We start from the raw sequence: 23,955 nt of genomic DNA on the forward strand, positions 1-23,955 counted from the left end.
AAATCTGATCCCCATTTTCCAACCTCCAATTGGCTGTCAACTTCCTACTCTCTCTCCTTGTATAGATGCTTTTTTCTGATTTTTCCTTTGCCTATTTATTTATTTATTTATTTATTTATTTATTTATTTATTTTCCCTGTCGGTTTAGCCTCAGTTTACAGCCATTTCTTTACCTATCTTTGGGAGAGTCCACCTTCTGCTTTTGGGTTCTCAAGTCTGTCCTGTGACATACTGCTGGATCACGGTATGGTTATTCCATTCTTTATACAAAATACCTCTTCTTGAGCTGAACTCTCAATGTTTTAAATAATTTATTTCCTAATTATAAATAACATAATAGAGAAAAGAGAGTCAGAAAATGTCCTGATGGAGTAAACACTATATGGGAGTGGGTTTGAAAGACTTGGGTTTTGGTCTTAACTTGCCATCATGTATCTCTGTACAAAACCAAATGATTGTTACTATAACTTCTGCATCACAATTAAAATCCAAACAGTTTTTTTTAAAAACAGTCAACTGAAAAACCCCACTGCTTCAGAATCAATAGCTTCTTTGAAGCCACAGTAACACTTAAATATGGTTAAGACTCAAATGCAGAAATTTGGTTGGCTGGAAGGCTAATTAAGCCTCCAACTTGCTCAAATAGAATTACAATAAGGCAAAATTGTGTTTTTCACAGAGATACAGTCCACTGGAATCACTAACACTGGACAGCTGTTAAGAATATTTAGCGTCCTGAGATAGTAAGAAATCCAGGCATCGTTAGACGGTCTTCTGTTGTCCTTTCTTCCCAATCAGAGAGTCGTGGGTATGTGGGATGACACCACCACCAGCAATCGTAGCCTTGATCAGAGAGTCCAACTCTTCATCTCCGCGAATAGCAAGTTGCAAATGATGAGGGGTAATACGCTTTACCTTTAAGTCTTTTGATGCATTTCCTGCCAATTCAAGTGCCTCTGCAGTAAGGTACTCCAGGATGGCTGCGCTGTAGACAGCAGCTGTCGCGCCCACACATCCGTGGCTGGTTGTCCTAGATTTCAGGAGTCGATGAATAAGGCCCACAGGGAACTGCAAGCCGGCTCACTGCGAGCAGGAAACCGCCTTTGTCTTGGCCTTTCCGTAGTCCTTTTCAGCCTTACCTCCAGCCATCTCGGACTGTGCTGAAGCTCGGATAAGCGGACGCCCAGCGAGATCCCGGCGCCCACTCCTCCGTCTTACCGCAATTCAAACTGCCACATTGTTTGATCTTAAACGTGCCCTTTCAGTTTCATTTAAAAAAAAAAATCATTAAATGAATTCTGGCTTGAGATTAAAACAGTATTTCCAACAATTTCTGAAATTGCCCTTAATATATTTCTGTAATCTGTGACTCATGTTTACACTGAGTGCCATTCTTAGCCTTTGCGATTATAAAAATCGGAATCCCAGCCAGCTCTGAGAAACTTTGAAGATCCTCCACGTATTGGAGCATAAAATATATAGCTCTAAGAAAACATGGGACACGGAAGAAAAAAATGAGAACTAATAGAGATGTGGACAGGGGAAAGGAGCAAAAATGAGTAATAGAGGGGCTGGACCTAATCCAAGTACATCGTATGTATATAGGAGATGTCATAATAAAACCACTAGGTTCAATTAATATATTATGAAGATACCCATCCTCCCAATTCCTTATCTCTTCCCTGTAAGGACAGGATAGCCCATGCTTACCACTCCATTTCTCATGTTTGCCGGGGTGCATGGAATAGTTAGTATTTATTTAGGGAATGGGTGGATAGCATTCATCGTAACTATCCATTTGTTCTTTTTCCTTGTTGCTGTTGTTATTGTTTTGAGACAGGGTTTTTCTGTGTAGCCTTGGCTGTTCTGGACTCACTTTGTAGACCAGGCTGGCCTGGAACTCACAGAGATCCTCCTGCCTCTGCCTCCCCAAGTGCTGGGATTACAGGCATGCACCACCATGCCCATCTTTCTTCAGTTTTTAAAGTTAATTTATCACCTCACAGACGAATGCTGCTTTTATTTGAAAGAATTAGAAAACAATTGTTAGTGTCGAAGTTTGAATGTTGTATCTGGAAGTGTAACAGGAAGTTGATGGAGTCATCACTCTGATGGGAACAGGGGGCAGGACCCAGTCACAGGCAGGATAGGGATTCAGACAAACCTGTCTTCTTGGCCCCCATTTAGGCTCATTGCTTTCACGTCTCTTTTTGTGTTGGTCTTATGCTCTCTAACAAAGGATAGATTTCTCCTCATTCAGTTGTTTTTTTTTTTTTTTTTTTTTTAGGGTTTGTAGGCCTCCTGTTCCATCTGTAAAGGCAAACAAACAAGCAAAAACAAAACAGCAAAGCAAAACAAAAAACCCTGTTCCTTTCTTCCCTGATTACACAGAATATCAAGAGATATTCTTGAGCCTGGTGCAAAAAGAAACAAATGTTACATTATCAAGGATGTCGGTGACATTTGCTGTCCTTATTTTGTCGCAATATAGTCTTGTTACTAATAAGGTGGGACTTAACCAAGTGATAGTTGTTGCCTGTTGGAGGAAAGCTGTGCTCCCAGTGTGTCAAACGCCAGCTTCAGTGCGGAGAAAACCCAACTGCAGACATAGTGGACGGCTCTTAAGAGCAAGAGTTCTCAACCTGTGGCTCATGACCCCTTTGGGAGTCAAACATCAGATATTTTGCATATCAGATATTTATATTACACTTCATAACAGTAGCAAAATTATAGTTACAAAGTAGCAACAAAGATAATATTATGGCTGGGGGTCACCACAGCATGAGAACTGTATTAAAGGGTCATAGCATTAGAAGTTTGAGAATCACTGCTCTAGAGAAAGTGATGCTTTTTACTGAGAGATTTTTTTTTTTTTTTGATGTCTGTTCACCATTCTGGAGACAGTGTGGTTTTGGGTAGGTAAGGGTAGGTAGGCTTTGAGAACTTGTGGGTTTGTTAACCAGAATGAAATCAGAAGACTATCAGCCAAGTAGAAGGAGTCTTAATCACCTAGAAAAGTCTGTTTTATACTTCAGGAATACCCGATGCTATAGTATCATAGCACAGTATATTAAAAGTATAGTATTATAGTGGCACCATAAACTCTAATTTAGTACGGAAAGTAGAATTGTATGCTGAAATTTTTATGACCGGCCTGATTTTCAGTATTTTATCCAGGTGAATTTTCAAGATATTAGAGCAATCATGCAATTTTCTTTAATTGCCTAAATGTTATAGTTCAGCATTATAATCAAGAAGTTTTACAATAGGTTGTTTCTCATATGATATGTGCTGATTTTTATTTTGATGGGAGAAGATGACTGTATTTGACATCTACTTGATGTATGGTCAAAAGTGTTCATAAGGAATGTCATTCCATCATTAGACCATGTATTCTGGATCAGTCTCTTCCTATGCCTATGGGGCCAGGGAAATAGTTTGTGGCACTGTGTGCAGTCTGCTGGATTTCCTTCTTTTATGAGGCAAACAGCTGTGTCTGCTTCATTCACTTTTGTGCCCTCACTGTCCGGCAACGATAACGGATAATTTTAATTCAGGGCATAGTATGTATTAGATACTTTATGTAGTGGTTTGAATGTAAAGTGTTCCTCACAGGCTGAAGTATTTGTACAATTGTCGCGCCCCCCCCCCCCCAGGTAATAATGCTATTTGGGAAGGTTGTGGAACCTTTAGGGGGTAGAGCTTTGCTGGAGGACGTGGGCCACTAGGGATGACTCTAGATGTGTTATAGCTTGGCTTCACTTCCTGTTCATTCTCTCTTTCCTGAATGTGGGTACAATATCAACCAGCCAGCCTTCTGCTCCTGGCACCATGTTTTCCCTGCCTTCTGTCATATCTTTCCTACCAAGATGGACTGGGTTTCTCTGGTGCTGTAACCCCAAAATACTCCTTCTCCCCTAAGCTGATCTTATCAGGGTATTTTAGTCACAGCGACAGAAAGGTAACTAACATAATGTGTTTAAACACTAATATGTTTTATTTAACCAACCCTCCCCAATGAGGCCGTGTTCATGTGTGGGTTTTTGGTGTCCTCCACTGTGCTGGCTAGCTTCATGTCAACTTGGAGCAAGCTAGTCGATTTGGAAGAAGTGAGAAAATGCCTCTGCCAGATTGGCCTGTGGCGAATTGAGTGCCACTCCTGGGCTGGTGGTCCTGGGTACTGAAAGAAGGCAGACTGAGGTAGCTATGAGGAGCAAGACAGTAAGCAGCACCCATCTGTGGCCTCTGCATCAGCTCCTGCCTCCAGATCATTCCCTGTTTGAGTTCTTGCTCTGTCTAGTTTTCACGATGATGGACTGTGTGAAACTCTAAGCTGAAATAAACCCCTTTTCCCCCAGATTGTTTATGCTCATGGTGCCTCATTACAGCAATAGAAACCCTAACTATGACACCCACTGTGTATCTGGTGGGTTATAAAGCTGAACTTAAACTCTATTGTGTAGGCAGCTGACATAGCACTGGTAAAAGCGCAGGGAGCCAGGATTTGTTGATTAGATGGAGGAGAGGATGAAGTGAACTGGTACGGTTTGTCATATCTGTAAACGCAGTGTTTGTGGTTCTGGGTTCCCACCTCCTAAGCTTCTCGGGAGTCATTTTTCTCTTGCTCTGTATCTATTTATTCATCTTCTCTTGCCATCATCCTACTTTTGGGGAACATCTTATTTTTCCTATGGAATATGCATCCTGAGATCAGATCAGGACTCATCTCTGACTCATATTAAATGTCTATAGAAATAGAGTCAAAGGTGGGTTTTTAGATACCTTTTGTTTTACTATGATTTCAGATATGCAGCAAAATAGCAAAGATAGTACAAAAAGTTCCTCATATCCCATCGCTTTCCTATTGTTACATTGCATATTCTCAAGGTAAACGTGTCATAGCTGACTTCATATCAATCCAGTATGAGCAAATTCTACAATTGATTTCAATTCCCCCCCCCATGCCCTCATCCCCATGCCTCATGTCTACTGCTTTTAGAAGCATATACAGTTACTTGTGATATCTTCTTAGGTCCTTCTTGGCTGTAATAATTCTCAGTCCTTCCTTGTTTCATTTTTATTCTCTAGACAGGGTCACAAAAATGTAGCCAAGAATAGCCTTGAACTTGTAATCCTTCTGCCTCTACCTCTCGAGTGTTTAGCATTTCAAGTGTGTCCCTATGCCCTTATCTCTGGCTCTTTCTTTGGTTTTGATGATGGTGACAGTTTTGAAGAATACTGATGAGATTTTGTAGGATGTCCCACTGCTGGAATCCAGATTCTGTTATTGCAGTGTGAAGCTTCTTGGTCTTTGGGTTCTCAGAAGACTCCATAGCTAAAGTGCCATTCTTAGTATGCTGTATCCACAACATGCGCTAGCATCCTGATTTAACCGTGAGGATGTTGATGCTGATCCCCTTGGCCAATGGGCTGTTTTCAATGTTCAGCTACTTTTAAGTTTCTCCCTTTCTTGACATCTTCATGTGCAAGTCATTAAATACAGCATACACTTAAGGCTGGGAGCTACCTCTTACTCTCTGAGAAAGGAGTAACCTGTATAAATTATTTGGAATTTTTGTGTGTAAGAGGTTTATCTACTTTCTCCCATTTATGTGTTCCATCATTCTTTTAAGCCAGTGTGAATTAATGGATCGTTATTCCTTATTTTTATATTTATTATTTTTATAGTATTTTTACCAATTATTTGAGAATTTCGTGTGAATTATTTTGATTATATTTATCCCCTGCCTTTCCGCCAACTGCCCCAAGCTCTATCCACTGCTCCCCTCCACTTTGTGTACTCCTTAGAGACTATCTCACAGCAGATATCTTCTGACTCTATAAGTTTTCTGCCTCCTATTCCACTGTGTTCTCTGTGGTTTGAATAAGAATGGCCCTCATAGGCTCATATATTTAAATGCTTAAGCAGTGGCACTATTTGAAAGGATTAGGAGTTATGGCCTTGTTGGAGTAGGTGTGTTTTTCCTGGGTATAGGTATGGCCTTGTTGGAGAAGGTGTGTCACCGGCGGGGGCGTGGGCTTTGAGGTTTTGAAAGCCTATGCCAGCCAGCCAGCCAGGCCCAGTGTCTCTCTCTTCTTTCTGACTGATCATATTTAGAAATCTCAGCTACCCCTTCAGCACCATGTCTGCCTGTCAGCCACCGTGCTCTCTGCCATGAGGATAATGGACTAAACCTCTGGAACTATAAGCAAGCCCTAACTGAATGCTTTCCTTTATGAGAGTTGTTGTGGTCACAGCAATAGAACACTGACTAAGACGTTCTCTGGGCTGTACGTCTAGAGGTTGTGCTGTCACTGTATTATTTGGGGACAGGCAGTCCATTCTCAGTTGTTCTCTGTATTTTAAACGGTTGTGGCTTTCTATAATGATCTGTGTAAAGAAAGAAGATTCTTTGACAAGGGATGAGAACTGCATTTATCTATAGTTGTGAGGATAGCTAGACGTTATGCTGGTTTATGAAAGTGGCAATAGCAGGTAGGTTCTCCTTTAGGTTCCGTGGACTCATCAGCAAGGATTGAGTTTGCTAATTTACAGTACCAGGCATGAATTCCCTCCTACTAAGTGGGCCTTAAGTCCAATTAGGTGGTTGTTGGTTACCCCCAGTATGTATGTGCCACTATTGCACCATTCAGATTATCATGTCATTCATTGTTGTCATTCATAGGCATATCTGGATAGAACTATTGATTGCCTTTCTCCTTTGACAACTTGCATAGCTCCTTCAGATCCATGAGAGCTAGCCCTCAGGGAGGAGGCTGACAGGTCAGATCCAAGTTGCTTCCTCAATGACCTGTGTTCAAAGTGAGTGCTGTCTTCAGGGTAGGGTTATACCTTCTCTTTTTAGAAGGCAGCGAAGGAAATGGCAATAGCTTAAACTGTTTGGGGATCTCTTAGAATTCTCTGACCAAGAATTTAATAGGTTTCCAACAGCTGGCACTGCTGTTTTTGTTAGGTTGTTTATGGCTTTGTGGGGAGCATTGTTAGCCCAAGTGGTAGTGTGTGTGTGTGTGTGTGTGTGTGTGTGTGTGTGTGTGTGTATGTGTATTTGTACTTCTTCTGGCTGAGATCCACTTGGTGGCCAATCCTGATGATGTGACCTCAGTACTCAGAATCCACATAAGTGTGGAAGTAGAGAAATGGCTCTACAAAGTTTTCCTCTGCCTCATTTCCTCATGGCACATCTTCACAAATGTGCTATGGCATGTACATGCCTCCTCTCCGTCATGCACAGTGACTTGGATATTTCTTTTACTTTCTAGCTTTTAAAATCCAATGCCCCATTATTTTGTTGTTCAAATTGTTCCATGTTTGGCCACGGGGAGTTCTTTCGGCTTGCACCCACTGTCTTCTTGACCTATTGCCATTGCTTCATTCTTTGGAACCCTCTGGCTATTGCTAGTTGTTCTGGGCTTATTTTGTCTCTCTCTTCCATGCCCCAGTCTAAGACTTAGCTGTTTCTTTAAGGAGTCCTGGTTCTTTTTGTTGTTGTTAATAATTTTAGAAACTAGGATCAGCGGAGATGTTTCCAAAGTATGGCTATCACAGAAGCCAAGATCTGGGTGCTGGCTCTGTTTGGTACTATGAGATGGTCATTGCTTCTGGGCTCTCTCAGAGTTGTGAACCTATGACTATGAACGTAGCTATGGTCATTTTTACCTATAGCAACCCAAATCTACAGTAAACTGAGTATGAGTTCCTATTGTTATCTCTAACTGTAATCTAGCACCATGTCATTTATTTAAAGCTGTGTCCTTTCCTTATCTCTAACAGCCAGGAAACCAGCTTCACCCTACCCCCAATTATTTATTTGTACAACCTTGGGACATGAAGCTTTAGAATTATTAACTCACACTCTGTGAGAAACCACTTCATCAGAGATAGCACAGCGCAGTACTTACGTATAGTTCCATTATGTGCACTTATATACAGTGGCTCTTTCAGAACAGTATTACTTTAGTTTGAATATATTTCATGCCATTTTAATTAATGTTAATTTTTAATTAATTTTTAATTAATGTTAATTTTAATTTAATTAATGTTAATGTTAATTTTTTAATGTATGTTTAATAGAATAAAACACTGTTTTCACTTTACTTCAGATACGCTAATAAATTTCTTTCCAACCCTGCCTTATTATCAATATCTTTGTAAAATGAATAAAGAATCTATATTTTAATCAATTTCCCAAGGAAGTGATAGCTACCAAAGGGTACTAATGGACAAAGAAAGCATGCATCTGGAAGATGCTGGGTTTTCCAGCTTCACTGGCAGCATCCTGGTAGATGCTGGGGTCCTTGGGTGTGTCAACATGCTGGCTGTGTCATCTTGATGACAAGAAGAGCTGGGGCCTTCTCCATGCATGGGCTGAGGACCTCTTATCACCAGCCTAACCCTCCCATGGGTCTGGCTGAGCAACTCCATCTTTGAACTGCCTGGACATCTCCCACCGAGGCTGTGCTAAGTGGCAAAAACTCCAGAGCCCTGCCCCCTCCTCCTCCAGCATGATCTAAACCTGTCGGCCTTGCCACATGAAAGAGAACTGCTTGTCTTTCAGAGCAGGTTGCCAATTGGATAAGCAAGTATCATCCTCCCAGCCCATCATAAAACCTCCATTAAACCTTTTATTACACCCCTGAGTCTGTAGACAACCTTGCCTTGGATGGAGACAGTTGAAGGAGGTGCCATCTTCGAGTCCTCAGCCCATTGCCCAAGGCTGTCTCCTCTGACACTTTAGAACACAGTCCGCTGCCTAGCAGTAGAGGGATTTTTATTCCTGAGCCTGACCTGGCCTGCGTAATTAGATGCTCTGCCTAGACTCCATCTCATGGCTGAGTCACTCAGAAAAAGGTGCAGCTGCTAGGTCCTGGGAAACCTTGAAACTGTCCGCCGACTCATTCCCTTTTGGGGTGGGGAGGGGCTTGTGTTTATCAGGGAAGCCATAGGGAGACTCAGAAGCTCCATGTGTGATCAGTTGCAGATCCTCTCAAATCACTCTCTTCAGTGTTCATTGCACACATTCCAATAGAAAGTGTGCGGGGCTTGTATTGATGTGTTTTGTGTTCTGTGCTCCTTTGTGCTTCTGAGTAGGCAAAGGAGATGACTCACTGTGACAGTCCACACTCACTTCACAGTAAGTGGGAGCACATGAGGAAAGTCTGCTAAGACCAAGATGGGAACCATAGGTTCTTGGGAGAGATCTGGGGCCGGGGACAACATCATTCACTTGGCTCAAAGATTTTTGATCTCTTTGATTTTTTTTCTTTCTTTAAAGAAATGGCATTTAAGAGATTAATGCAGAAAAATGAAGAAATTGACTATGAAAGAATTTTGTAAACTTCCGTCTTTTAAGCCAATGTGCCCTTGGTTAGACTAGAAATCCTAGGTAATAATCTACCCCTCCCAAGCCTGCTTTCAGCCTTTCCTCTCCCATGCAGTTGCTCTAAAGGTCCTTCCTTGCCAATGCTCATGGCACAAACCACTCTCCCGCCTGTCCTCTGCCCTGACATTGACCATCAACTTATTTTCTTTAGGATTCTATTTCATTTGCCAATTCTTTCCAGAGGATCCATGTAGAACAAACATTTTCCCCCCCTGATCATTCTTCTTTAGTGAAGCTGTCTTATGAGCTCCATGTTCTAGAATGTCACTGGGCCCTCAGGTTTTCCCTTGTGTCAGGTCCCACGAGTCTGTTTGACCACTGCCATGGCCATTTCAGCCCTCACAAGGTCCCTGTCGTCTGAAGTCAAGCCTTGTGCCATGTTGCTGCCTTAACGCCATATCCGTCTCCCCAGCAGAACGGTACGGTCTGTCAGTCTAACACCTGCTCAGTAACTAATGTGCTGATGTATGGAGGCGTCAGTGTTACCAGGATCTGAATTCTGAAATCCTTGGCAGTTTTTCTTTCCCAAATGTTACCCTTCTTTCTTGATTATGATTACTTATTTCATACTATGCTGTAGATAAAAGAAGGTAGGCCTGCCCTTTTCACCTCTGCAAGCCCTTGAGCTTATCTCAGGTGTACTTTCAGGGAGCTGTTTTCTTTCCCTTTTCCTTTTTATTCTCCACTTTCTTCTTTTCTTTGAGCTTAGCTGCCTGGAACTCATCTCTTCCATGCAGTTTCTAATTTCCAACATAGTAGAAAGAAGTCAGCGCATGGCAGCTGATTGCATTCTGAAAGAGTCTCTTAATGGTGTCCAAACATCCAAACAGAAGGATGGTGTGGGGGTTATTGATTTGTGAATCCTTTAGCTGAATGATGCCTCCTCAGTGCATTTCATAGATGTGATCATTAAAGTTCTGGGGATAACAGGGCAGAACATAGAAAATATTAACCATCATTAATGCTTTATCAATGTAACCCCCAGAATCCTCTCTGCTTGAACAGAGGAGAGTGATGGCCCATGTTTAAAAAGGTTATTTCCCAGTACTCTGATACTGAATAGCTGTGAGATTTTAGAATATCTACTTGATTTCTCTAAGCGCCTCTATTTTTGATTGATTATAAAGAGTTAATTAATGTACAGCAAGGGTTGACTAAGCCACACAGTGTGCATGGTAAACGTTCAATACATATCAATCATTTTTAGTATTACTGAATAACTTCTTTTACAAGCAAGTCAAGGGCCTTAAGTATTTCCTTATTTCTGTTTCTGTGCCAGGCAGGCACAGTCTTTCTCCTTTCACCCCTGGGCAAACTTTTGGAAGAATGTCCTTCAGTGCCTTCATTTTCTTCCCCTTCCTTTCTAGCCTAGCTCCCATCTCCATCATTCATGGAGGCTTCACATTTCAGCATATTTCCTATCCCTGTGGTCTCAGCTCCATCACTGGCCTCTTCCACAGCTCTCTCCTAGCTAGAGATTTGGCACTGTGGCAACCCCCAGCACCACCGTTGACGCCTCCCTACAATAAGACTCTCTATTCTTTAGTTCTGTCTCTCATCTCTGATGTCTTTTCCACTTTGCTCTTAACACTTATCTTGCATGATAAGAGAGAGAAAGAGAGATGGAGAGAAGAGGTAATGGGTAATGGGAAAGAGGCTTCTAAGTTTTCTTATAACAGGTCCCAAATGCAGACAGTGACATTATTTGTGTTTGGTCTCAGATGGCACCTCTGTCTCTGTAGGCACCACAGATCATACGTGTGGCTGGATCATGTCATCAAGTGTTCCATCTGTCCAAGGACTTTCCAGGTCATTTTGCCTCTGCTCAACATTGACCTTATGTGCTGCTTTTGGAACCCAACACCCACCCACACCTGTAAAAGTCACAGTGTCTTGGCCTCCAACAGAGATCTGTGACTCATATATTATGAGTCTCCTTTTCCTCCACTCTGAGCACTTATCTGGTGTGACAGAATCAATTTTGTTAAGAAGTAATTTTATCTTCAATCCACTCCCCAAGTCCTGTGCCTTCTGTGTTCTCTATTGGCGCATTTAAAAAAAAACCTTGAAGCCCTCTCTTTCTCTGAGCTATTGTTTCACTTGTAACAACTGTATAAATATATGGAGCACACTGATAGCTTGAAGCATGCATGTGAAGTGCAGTAATTAAACCAGAGTAATTGGCATTAAGTATATTCAAAAATTTCTATCTTGAGATGCACAATACATTATTACATTAATATATTATGTACTGGGTGCTTAGACCAATGGCACCCATAGAACATTCCTCATAGCTATCTGGAATGTTGTGCCCATTGACCAATTTCTTCATCCCCTCTCCTACAGTGTCTCTCTGCCTCTGGCAACCAACATTCCACTTTCATGAGGTGACTCTGGGATTCTATATGGTGCTTCTCCTTTCTCTTGTTCTTTTCAGTCTCAATGCTCCTTTATTCCATAGATTTCTGGCAGTATCTAGGTTGTGTTGGTAGTTTTCCCAGCAATCTTCCTTCACTTTTTACCATTCCCTAACCTCCTGGCCAGACATTTATAGCTAGACACCAAACCCAATCCTACCATTCCTTTGCTCAAAAGCATCTATTGACTTTGCATTTGACAACTGACCGGGGTCCCAGATCTCCAACTTTTCCATTGGATCCAGTGTACTTTGCCATTGCCAAAGTTTTTCTCATGCTGTCCACTCAGCTTGGAATACATTTTTCCTTCCTCTGAATGTCAAAATCCTTTCTAGTTGGCCAAGTCTTTCAGATGGCAACTCATTTGTAAAACACTTTCTGATCTCTGAGGTGCAGAATTAATGAGCTCTAGTTGACCCCTTGTTGCACTTTGTTTATTCTGGTAATGAGAACACAGTCTGGCCAGGGGTCACTATGAAAGAGAGCATCCTCCTGCAGGGTGGGGAGCTGGGTCCTAGTTTTCTGGCTTTTATCATGTTTAAAAGCTTTATCTTCTGTTACCTCTTCTAGGGCTCAGCCCAGTGATTTGCACTCAAAGGGCTTTCTACAAATATTTGCTGTCAGAGGCAGTTTGTTTTGGGTGTTGTTGGATGGAAAGATTTTCATGTGACAGGTGCGATTCTTTTGAAATGAACTTCTAAGTCCATGTCTGGCTCAAGGCAGTTCAGGCTTTGGGAGGAGGCAATATGCATGTTAATGGATGTGCCACCCCCACATCACTCCCACATTTCCCTCTGGAACCAGTTGCACAAGACTAACTAGATCCACAGTCCATACACTCTGAATCCAGTTATTAAAGATTTGGGTCAATATTGCCTTGTAGCCAGGGAAGAAAAGTGTGCTCATTATTACACAACAAACTAGCAGAGAAGAAGGGGTAAGTGCCACCATTCCCTTTAGCTCTAATAAGTGTCCCCAAACAATATATATGTGTGTATATATATATATATATATATATATATATATATATATATATATATTCTATATTATATGGGACATATAAATATACACATGTCACATATTTATGGGACACACACCCATATATATTTTGCAGGTCATTTGCATATTGTTCTCTAACACTCATTTTCTGTGCTGTCTGCCGTTCTTTGACTTCAGAGAGATAAACAGTAGTGAAAAGGATCAAACCCAACTTCTTAAGAATTCTACTTGGTACAGCTTCCCACTTTGTCACAGCTTTTGCTTTAGCTCTTGAGGGCTTTCCTACTTCTGAGTCTTTCCTTCTCAGTGGTCATTTCTTGCACTTCTCCCTCTGCAACCCTCAAAGGCATTCACAACCTCAGACTTTCTCTAGTTCCATGGATCCGTGTTGAACACTTGTACTGTTTGTTTGTTTGTTTGTTTGTTTGTTTGTTTTTAATCTTGGTCCAGGTATCATCATCTCTGCTTTCCAAGACCTACAAAACACAATGATTTATACCACACAATTTTCATTAAAGTGAACTGAGCTAAAGAACAAACGTTGTCTGTTGTACAGATGGAGATGCTTAGTCCCACAGAGAAGGAACCACAGTGGATGGAATAAGACTTAAGCTCCTGGCTCCATACGCAGGATGTGGTCGCTTATCCATGACATGGAATGTTTACCTCCTGGGACAGGCATGGAGCTCCCCTGTTGATCCAGTACAACATATCTTAGACTGGCTTGCTGACCCTGTCATCAGATGAAAAGTTCCTACACCTATATGGATTCCTTCTCTTCTGTCCTTTAAAAAAAAAAAACAAAAACAAAAACAAAAACAAAAAAAAACCCAACTGTCTCCTTGACCTTTCTTTTACCACAAGGAATCTACTTATTCCTTGAGAAAATCAGCTTATATGTCTCATGTGTTTGCTGGCTTTCTACACCAGATGAGTTTTCAAGCATCAGGGGGCAGAGCTTGAGTGATCTGTAGAGCTGGTGGTAGTGCTGGTAATGCTAGTGTGTGTGGAGGGGGAGACTGAGGAGACAGCTGCCTTTATAACTGTTACCCAGATTGGATCACTCTTAAGGTTTTCTAGCCATGAAAATGAGGGTGGCTTTCAGCTTCTAGGTACCTTAAATTCAATCCAGAGGCCAGTCTTGCCTCATTCCCCATTCTACTTTCATCTCTTCTCCTGATGGGAGGGTGTCTGGGTGACTTGCTTTCTTGTTGGATCCCCCAAATAGAGGCACTTCTACCTCTTATTTTCCCCAACTCCTACTAGCACAGATTTGGAAGCCACATCTGAATAGAGTCCCTCTGCTTTTTCAGTCTCCCTTCTATATAGCTCAGAGCTCTCGGGGGCAAGAAACCCATCCAGTGCTGCCACAGTCTGGGTAAATGGACAGTCTCTTCTTGCCTGAATTTCAATTACCATTGCCTTGTTTCCTTTGGCTTCTCCTTTATTGTACCCAGGTCTTGCTGATGGCCGTGTTCACAAGTGGTGATCTGATGTTTGTGCTTGTTATAATTGTGATTAAGAATTCGCTGCAGCCTATTTGGTATAAGGAAGAAAGTTTATTGTGGAAGTGGGAAGGGGAAGAGAGAGGTGGGGGCACCCCAGAGAACCAGAGGGAAGAGAAGCCAGAAAGAGGGTGGGGTGGCACACACCTGGCTCAGGTGATGACATAAGATGTAGGTGATGACATAGGACATTGTCAGGATTTTAAAAGCCACTGAGGGCAGGCCAGTTGAATTGCCTGCACATCAACATAACAGTGCTTATGGGTCAGTGACTCAGAAAGCTGAGGAGAGTTAGAACTGAAGAGTGCCTAGCTCAGAAATCTTGGCTCCAGCCTACCTGTGAGAGAATCCAGTCTCTGATGGTGAAGGAGCCATCATCAAATTAACCAGGAGAACTGAAAACTGTGCCTTCGGACATGGTGCTTTTTCTTCAGGGTACAACCAGACAGGATGCAATGCTGGAAGGCAGAGTAAGAGGACCATACACAGGACAGGGGTTTTGGCACCTGAACTCTTTGCCTGAAAACTGAAACCAAAGGTTCCCATTGGGAGCTTGTCTTGGAATCAATCACAACCCATGTTCTTACATGTGGAAAGAAAGAAAGAATTAGGAAAGGTGCTGTCGCTTCAGCTTGTCAACTATCCTGGGGCCTGTTCAGAGAGTCAGTCAACATTGCCTACCTCATCCCTTGGGCTAGTCAATCAAGAAGCAGCTAGAGCCTCTGCTCTGGGTTTTGTGGAAAGGCTGGAGTCACTGTGAAGATAAAAGTGGTCAAAGAGTATGACCAGGTTTCTCCGTGAGACAAATAGGTGGTTGCCATAACTATGGGATAACGTGTCCATGAAGGCCAGCTTCCACTGAAAGCATTCTACCCACCCAGAATGTACTCACCACTGACACTGGGTACCGCTGATGGACTGTCTCCTTGTCTAACTATGTCTTTGTTTTAGGAAGCAAAGTATTTGGAGGGAGGGAGGATCTAGAAGAAAATGACTTGGCTTGCTGGTGGGAGAAAGCGGGAAAATGTCTGAGCTTGGAATGAAGAAAGAGGAAAGGGATGTGGTTTGGCCCATAGTACTCACCTGACTTGCCTTCTACCCCACAATTCTCTGTGTTTGCATGCAGGAGGGATTATGGAATGAATTCCATTTACTTAGTAAAGTTTCTACGAATCTTTGCCTTGAAGCAAAGATTCTTTTAAAGTTCTTTTAAAACAAAATTAAGGCGCCCTCCATGAAATGACTCCACTTTGGGATCTATGAGCTTCGGATGTCTGACAGCTAATTTTTATACTCCTCAAAATCATTTTCATATTTCCACAGACAGATGGGATAGTGTATAAATGTTAAAAACCTAAAATTATGGTTTCATTGGTTAAACATCCAAATTCTTTGTACGATTTTGTTTAAATGAAATTCCACGTGTGTTTGGAAGCCACAGGTGAAGGTGGCCAGGCAGTGGCCAGCTTGAGCAGGTTGGAAGTCTTTGCTGCTTTCTCTGTGTTGACTCTATGGATGACTAAGAGCCTCTTGATACCCAACTGCCATCCGCATGGTGGGAAGGTGGAAATAAAGAGAGAATAGAGCAAGAAGCCTGCGACTACTCTCCAGAGGCTCGGGGTCAGTGAGAAATGAGGGAAGCCTTTTGGTAGGGGAATTCACTGACTACTCCCAGACCTCCCTGAAGCCTAGGCAGCTAGGCTCTTCATCTTAATGGGCAGTTGATGGTAATTCTCCTTCCTTGCAAAGTTAGGGATTTTCTTGAAAGAAATAATTACCAGGTACTTGCAAATGTTTTCAATGACTCATTCTCCTTTGAAATGCTAACCTGGGGTTGTCTCCTTCAGAGAATAAAATAATGATGGTAGCAATTTGTTTCATAGTTAGAGTTAGGCCCATTAGCACATGCCCTATTCCCAGAACATACATAAAAATCTTGAGAATCTCTTTAGGCTCTACTGTCTCCTGAAATTCCAGCACTTTTCCTTTGAATGCTTTTCTTGTTTTCTCTTTATTTATTGTTATTATTTTAATTATATGTACTTAGGGGGTAGAATGTGATCATTTGATACATGTATACAATATGCAATGATCAAATTAGAGTTAACATCTCCTTAGCCATTATTTTTTTTTTATTAACATGCAATAGTTGAGCGCATTTATGGAGTGTAGTGTGTTAGAGCTTCCATGGTGGGGAAGAAGTCAGAGAAGCACTGTATGGAGAAACCTGAGGTTCAGTGTGCTTGAATCTCCCTCTAGCAGGCAGGAGGAATTCTTTGTTGGCTTTCAGAATCAGGAATCCATCTGCAAAGTGAAATGGAAAGGCTTCCTTGTGCTGATGGAGAGTGTTCCAGGCATTAGTTTTTATGACATCTCAAGGGTCCTGGGACGGGTTCTCGTCCAATCTCCAATGCCAAGGCCTTTCATCACATAACCTCTTTGAGTTCCCTTTTCAAAGCCCAGCTCCGTGCCCACACTTTGCCTCTGATCATTTTCCAGTTTGCTTCCCACTGCCATTTCTCCTTCGTGTATGAGGCAAGGCAAATCTTCAGAGTAAGAGGGGTAGAAGACACCTCGGAACTCATTTGCATCTAAGCCTCTCATCTAAAAGATGAGAGAACGAGTGGGTATGTGGAGGATGAATGGTATACCTTCAAAAGACCCTGTAGGCTGGTGGGCTTATGCGGAGTTAGACTAAGGCCAACATGTCCTAACTTCTTTTCTCTTCCATTCCATATATTCAGATACTAAGGTTTTAATGTAGGTATAGGAACATGGGACAAACTTGGGTTCCAAAGCTATCTTGACACGGTTTTGAAATGTAAGGCTGAACTAAATTCTCCCACAACCAATTCCTTATTCCCATCATCCATGTTCTTGATGGAATTGGAGAATGGTGGCGAACAACTCCTTAGGTAGCTCCCACAGAGGCCTCTCCTTCTAAGGGCAGTGGCTCCAAACCTTAGATTTCCCCTCTGTCTTTAAATGAAGGGAAATGTATGGTTGGCATGTCTGCCAAACACAGGTGTAAGCGTTGGTCAGTGTCCCCATATCCAAAGGAGATGCTGTACTCTTTGGTAAGTGAGAAATTAGACCACATTGCTCAGTTGTTCCAAACTGAAATCTGATTAACTTGAGGTGAAGGCTTCCCTTCACAAATTTCTATAAGCCACTGTGATTGACCTTAGCTATCAGTTAAGTCCGGGTTCTACCTTGTGTTGGTCTCAGCTTAAATTAATTGTTTAAATTTGCTTATACATAAGCCTCGATTTTGGAGAATGGAAATGAAAAAATAATACCCACTTGCCCACATTTTAGTATTGCTAATATTAAATAATATTTTGTATGTCTACCACCTGCCCCAGTGTAAACAACCTGTAAGAATAATTTTTATTGCTGTTACTTCCTGACAGCCAGGCATGATGACACATGCATGATTCCAGCACTTGGGAGATGGAAACAGGAGGATTAGGAGTTCAAGGTCATCCTTTGCTATATATATAGCAAGTTTGTGAGCAGCCTAGGATCAGTATTCACGGGGGAGAGGGGAGGGAAGAGGGAGGAAAGGAGGTAGGCAAGGAAAGAGAGAGAAGGGGAGAGAGAGGGAGGGAGGGAGGGAGAGAGAGAGAGAGAGAGAGAGAGAGCTCTTTAACCCACAGTCTACTTCTTGGGCTTGATCTTGGACAAGTTGGGCCTGGCATGATTCTAACTCCTATGCCTCCCCCCACCCCCAACCCCTAATGTCTGATCACCAGCATTCTAGGACCTTCCTTTGGGACAGATTTATCTTCTCTGAAAGACAAGGGTACCAGGCCAATATTTCTTCATGGCCAAGTCAAGAAACCCCTGGGGGAAGGGTGGCTCAGCACCTTTTAAGCTTGTAAATGAGAACAGCTCTCTGCCCTCACCCTGGGCTAAGTTATTCTGAGGCTATAAAAAGATCCCTGTCCACTTCAAAGGGCTTTTTTATCAGCTTATCCATACAGATCCTGTTCAACTCGTCTCATTTTCAAAGGCAAAACAAAACCCCTTGGCTGAACCCCCAGCTGGGCTCTTACCTTTCTTAAAATATCTCGAACTTCAATTAAACAGATCCCTCTTGGCTCCCTTCACCAAATAGGTTGTCTACAAAGAGTTCCCTGACACCCTACCCCTGTCCCTGTCAATGACATGTCATTCTGATCTGCCTCAAATTTGCACTAAGCTAGGCAATGTCACTCGGGCCAGGCCTTGATGCTGCCAGACCTTGTTAGCGGGCTCTTGTTTCAGGACCATCAAGCTCTAAGACCACCTCTGTGCTGTAACGGAGGGACAGTCAATTCAAGCATCGCCTTGACAATTGGTTTCTAGGTCTTGGCCTGCCATAGATACCCTGTGTGAATCTGATGGAGTCCGGGTTTATTTTTCTCTGAGTAAAGAAGGGAGGAAAGTATAACTACTCACAATGATCTCTGTAAAGATTTCTTTGCTATAATCACCTGTTTCTACATCCCGCCTCCCCAGTAAAGCGTGTATTCCCCGAGGTCGGGAAAAGCCGTCTCATCATTGTATACAATTTCTCAGAAACCATCAGTTTTTGACTGATCATATCTTGATTTTCCTCTTAGATACCTTTCTGGCATACAGAGTGGTACCCATCTTTGCTATGTATAGGTCCCCCTCACCTTTGGTCTCTCTGCTATTGTTTAACCTCATTGTCTCCCAACCATTTAGCTGCCTTCTTCAGTTGGGAACATGGGCTCCAGGTGATTGTACTGCCAGAGGTGGATTTCCTGAATGCCGAACCTCTCCCCCCACCAACTCTGTTATCAAACTTGGAGGTTCACAACCCATATCGTAGATAGGGTCTGGACACCCATCCTCAGTAAGCTAATTAAAAGAGACAAAAGTAGAAAGTAGAAGATTTGTCCAATGTGGACACATTGTGAAGAGGGATAAAGACACCCAGAAAACCCTTCAGGTCTGTCTCCAGGTCCACCAAAGATGCTCACATCTAAGCAGCCCTGGTCAAGGTGTGGTCCTGCTCATTACTGACCCATCATTGTCTGGGCTTCAGTCTCATCCTGTAAGGTGTTCTTGAAAGTTCTTAGAACTTTCTGGGAGACAAGCTCCTCCTCTGGCTGTTGCTTTTTCCTACACCCAGTGTGAGATTCTGGGGGAAATTCCCATTTCTTTGGAGTAAGTTTTTTCAATAGCCTCATTGAAACTCTTTAGAATATCTTCATTTTTGTTAAACTAGTTACAGCTTTCTCCATGGGGATGTAGCTTTGCATTTCTGAAAGGACCTGACAATGATTTTTCTGCTTCTGCTACGTCTTCTTCTTGAGACAGGGTCTCACTATGTAGCCCTGGATGTCCTGTAACTAACCATGTAGACCAGGCTAGCCATAAACTCACAGAGATTCCCTGGCCTCTGCCTCCCAACTGCGGGGATTAGCTGTGCACTAACCACACCTAGCCTCAGTGACTTTTGCTTCACATAATACAACCTAGAAGAACAGGAGAGATAAATCTCTGTGGGTAAAGTTTGACCAGTAGGATCCAGGGAAAGGGAGGGTGCCTGCAAATAAATCCCCGAGTTTCCTTATAAGAATCTGTTGCTCCATAAACACTGTAGAGAGGCATTTAGTACAATGGAATGAGCATTTAGGCTTCTTTATAGTGTGTAAGGTGGATAAGATTTTATCTTTACTTCTTCTTCTTCCTTGGATCACATCCCCTTTGTCCTGACTACCCTGGGACTGAACCTTCTAGTAAACTATTAATATTTAAGTCCCTCCCAGATATTGTTTTCTAGGATCTTATAAGGAGATGCCATTTATCTACATCTGCCCACTTCAAATCTATTTATTCCTATAGGCTAAAGAAGTTATCTCTAGAAAGACTAATGCCACCCAGACACACATATTTCCCCCTTTGAGTGATTTTGAGGAAGTGTCTCATGTAGCTTAGGTAACACTCAGCTCCTATGTAGCCAAGGATGGAGTTGAATTCCTGATCCTTCTGCCTCCACTTCCCAAGTGTCGCTATTATAGGCATGCTCCACCGTGCTTGGCCCCCTTACTTACTTTAACAAATATTCAAATGAAAACTCAAAGAAAGGAAATTAACTGCCTCAAATGAATGGCTGGATTGATGTTAAGTGTAAAGTCCCACTTCCTATGCCAAGGTCTAGGCCAGTGGTTCTCAACCTGTGGGTCCCGACACCATCGGCAAACCTCTTATCTCCAAAAACATTCCCGTTACGATTCATAGCACTAGCAAATTACTGTTGTAAAGTTGCAATGAAAATAGTTTTATGGTTGGGGGTCACCACGACTTGAGGAACTGTACTGAAGGGTTGCGGTGTTAGGCAGTTTGGGATCTGCTGCTCTAGGAGCTGGAACATGGAGAGGAAGTAGTTCAGTGGAGTCCTTCAGGCAGTAAGGACTCTGGGGTGGTGACAGTGTCTGAGCATAGCTTGTCCTTGGCTGGTGGCTGGGTTGGGTGCTTCAGTAGCTTAGGGTCATGTAGGTAAACCCAAACAAAAGGTGTTTTGTACACACACAAGCTTTCAGTCAAGAAGATGGAGGCACTGCCCGGCATGGAAGAGGGAGCCGAGGGATCTCAGGGGCTTTGGGATCAAAATGAACTGACATCCTCACTTTCATGTTTAGACTTAACTGCATCCCTGATCCACGGCTGAGCTCTGCAGGCATTTGGAGGGCCTCTTTAGAGTTAACAAGTGAAGCTTTGTGCATAGCTCCGTTTAAGTGCCTTGCACTTTTTCCCAGGGATGAGAGTGGGAGGGCTCATCCACACGGCTGGTGTCTGTTTTTAGGTTAAGAGAACAAGGAGCTCATAGAAACAGCCTGGAAAGAGGCTTGGGCTATGTGTGTTGTTAACCCCTCTTAATTTATACGGATAATGAAACCAAAGTCTCAGAGATCACATGACCTGCCCAGGGTCAGGCAGCTGATTGGGTCAGATTGGGATTCTGAAGTAGCTTAGTTTTTTAATAGAGAAAGGGAAATTCAGAAGAGAGAGAGTGAGAGTTAAGCTTTCCAGAAGGCTGGAAAGGGCAAGAGAGAAAGGGGAGAGGCTTACCCTTTGTCTCCCCATCCCACAAGGGGATGAAAGACAGTCCTGCACAAAGCCTTCACCTAACACCTTCTTCGCCATGAAACTGCAGAATGTTCTTTGGCCTTGAGTCTCACAATGCCTTCTTTTCTGACCTTTCCCTGAGCTGTTGTGGAGAAAGAGAAAGAGCTGGGGGAAATGATAGGGTATTAATTAAGATGAGGTAGGCAGTGAATCCCAGTCAACTGACAAGCTGTTTTGCTAATGGGGACCATGACTGAGCCATTTCCAAGCTTCTGCCTCTTTATCTTTAAGGTGGGGTGAGACTATCTGATTCACAGGTTGGTGAGATAAAACACATCTACTCAAAGAAGCCAAATCCTGGTAACTTGAGGAAGCTTTCAAATTAGGACCATTCAGAGAGGGCTTACTATTTGAATCTTTACAAAGGTACAGCAGAATTAAAAAAGAGAGAGGGAGAGAGAGGGGGGACAAGCAAAGCCCCAGTGTTAGTAGCACTCAGGCTAGAAGGAGAAGGAGTGGGGACAGTCAGAAAAATGGAGAATCAAGGTCTGTGGGGGAGGGCTTTAAATGGGAGCCTCAGAAGCTCCAACTCAAGGTGACCTTGCAGACTGAGAGCCAGGGAAACAGGCAGCACCCAGCCCTCACCCTCCCTTCTCCCTCTAATCTTCTGCCAGAGTGCTGTGGGCCAGACCTAAGTGGGAGTTGGAGGGCAGGGAGCCTGCTGATGTCATTGGTACAGGTCAGCCTCTCAGAGCAGAAAGGAGGGTGGAGAGAGGTAGAGAGTGAATCTGGAAAGGCAAGAGGTTAGCTATGCAGAACACTGTACATAAACTCCAAGGCCACTAACACAATCCTCAGACTCTGTGTGGTGCCATCTTGGACCACTGGACTGGGACTTGAGCCCTTCCAGATGCTATTGGTGTCATTAAGCCTGACTACTTACACTTGAGTCCCTCTCTGGGATTCTTTCTCTGGCTTTTTAGTTCTGTTTTCTCAAGATTGTATCCTCTTCACAAGTATTGCCCATGCTAAATTTTCCACTAACTTGGACTATGAAATGGGACTCATAGGGTGGTGGTAGGGGGGTTGGTCATGGTTGTTTATTAACTCCTTTTCACATGATATGTGTTATTCCAAGGGTAGATCTAATGCCTAGGTGTCTGTCCTGTGACAGATAGATGGTGGTAGCTCTTGTCTGACCTGTGCCCAGATTAGTTCTAAAGACAGTAATTTTCTACAAGAGCCCTGATGGGAAGGGGAATGAGTTTTGGGTATGTGTGAGCTGGGTGAGACACAGTACAGCAAAACACAAGAAATAGCAGTTTGTTACAGAGAGATGGGGGAGTACAACTATGTGGACCCGACGAGAAGGTGGCAGAGATAGAAAATGTATAACTAACCAGTAGATGAGGAACAAGAGAGAATGACTTAAGGATAAATGCATCCCTTGGGATGTAGCACATTATCTAAACAGGCTCTGATTTGGTGAGTTACGCTAAGTAGGCATGAGTTCCACGGAATCGCAGTGTGATTAAGAACGATAGGTTACTTTTCTCATTTCAGTGACCACATATCTGACAGAAGTACCTTAAAGGTGGAAGGACTTATTTTGGCTCATAGTTAAGGGGATACAGTCTATCACGGTGGGGAAGGCACAATGATTGGGTGGGCATAGCTTGCTCTTTAGTGCTTGGAATTTGTAGCCAGTCCAATGTGAGGGTAGATAGGAGGCAGAGAACTCGGGCAGAAGCAGAGGTGGACATAGCCTTCAAGGCCTTCCCTTAGAGGCAGCACAGTAAGGCTTCATGTCCCAGAGATTTCATAACCACTCAAAGTAGTGGCTGAACCAGGCTGGGGCCACAGGTTCAAACACAGGAGCCTATAAGGGACATTTCACATCCAAATCATAATAGACAGACACACCAGGCATATCTGCACAGTCAGGCTGGCTGGCCTGCCCTGAGTAGGTTGTATCCAGCTGGTGATTAACTAGAGACAGTCATATAAAGAGCGGATCTGGACTGCAGGAGGTTGACAGCTAGAAACTATGTCAAAGATAAATGAGCTCTGCTTCTGGTTTGAGAAAGTTCAATACATATTCAGAATGAATGCCAAGGTGACATGGAAGTCACAACTCACCATAGCCCATCACTGACTGGCCTATAATAAGTCTTAAGAGTCTCGCTCCCCCAAATTCTAGACAACACAGATAGAACATTCAGCTACAGCCATTGCTGTAACAGACACTTGGTTCAGTTTCCCCCATTGCCCAGTCTTGGTTTTTTCCCTTCTCATAGGATTTGATCTTGAGAATTTTTCCCCCTCAACTCAGACTTACAGTTGAGTCTGCTTTTTGGAGACTCTGAGATATGACACACACTAAATGTGTCATTATGACTAACGTGTAGATTAGTAAGACTGCTATAGGCCCAGTCTTATACTTTCTTTTTAGTTTTGTGATCTGGAAAGCTGGGTGAGGGCAGAGATCTGTCCTTTCCACCTCCCCTTCCCTCAACATATTGCCTGGCAAGGGGCTGCCTTTTTCTAATT

At 43.0% G+C, this 23,955-nt stretch overlaps 1 pseudogene; it reads right to left on the minus strand.

Annotated features, from left to right (window-relative positions):
- Positions 1-762: 762 nt before the first annotated feature.
- On the minus strand, positions 763-1,149 carry LOC129683845 (histone H2A.Z-like; annotated as a pseudogene).
- Positions 1,150-23,955: the final 22,806 nt, after the last annotated feature.

This window comes from Psammomys obesus, unplaced genomic scaffold, assembly GCF_907164565.1.
Source record: "Psammomys obesus unplaced genomic scaffold, mPsaObe1.curated_primary_1811, whole genome shotgun sequence".
Taxonomy (NCBI): Eukaryota; Metazoa; Chordata; class Mammalia; order Rodentia; family Muridae; genus Psammomys; species Psammomys obesus.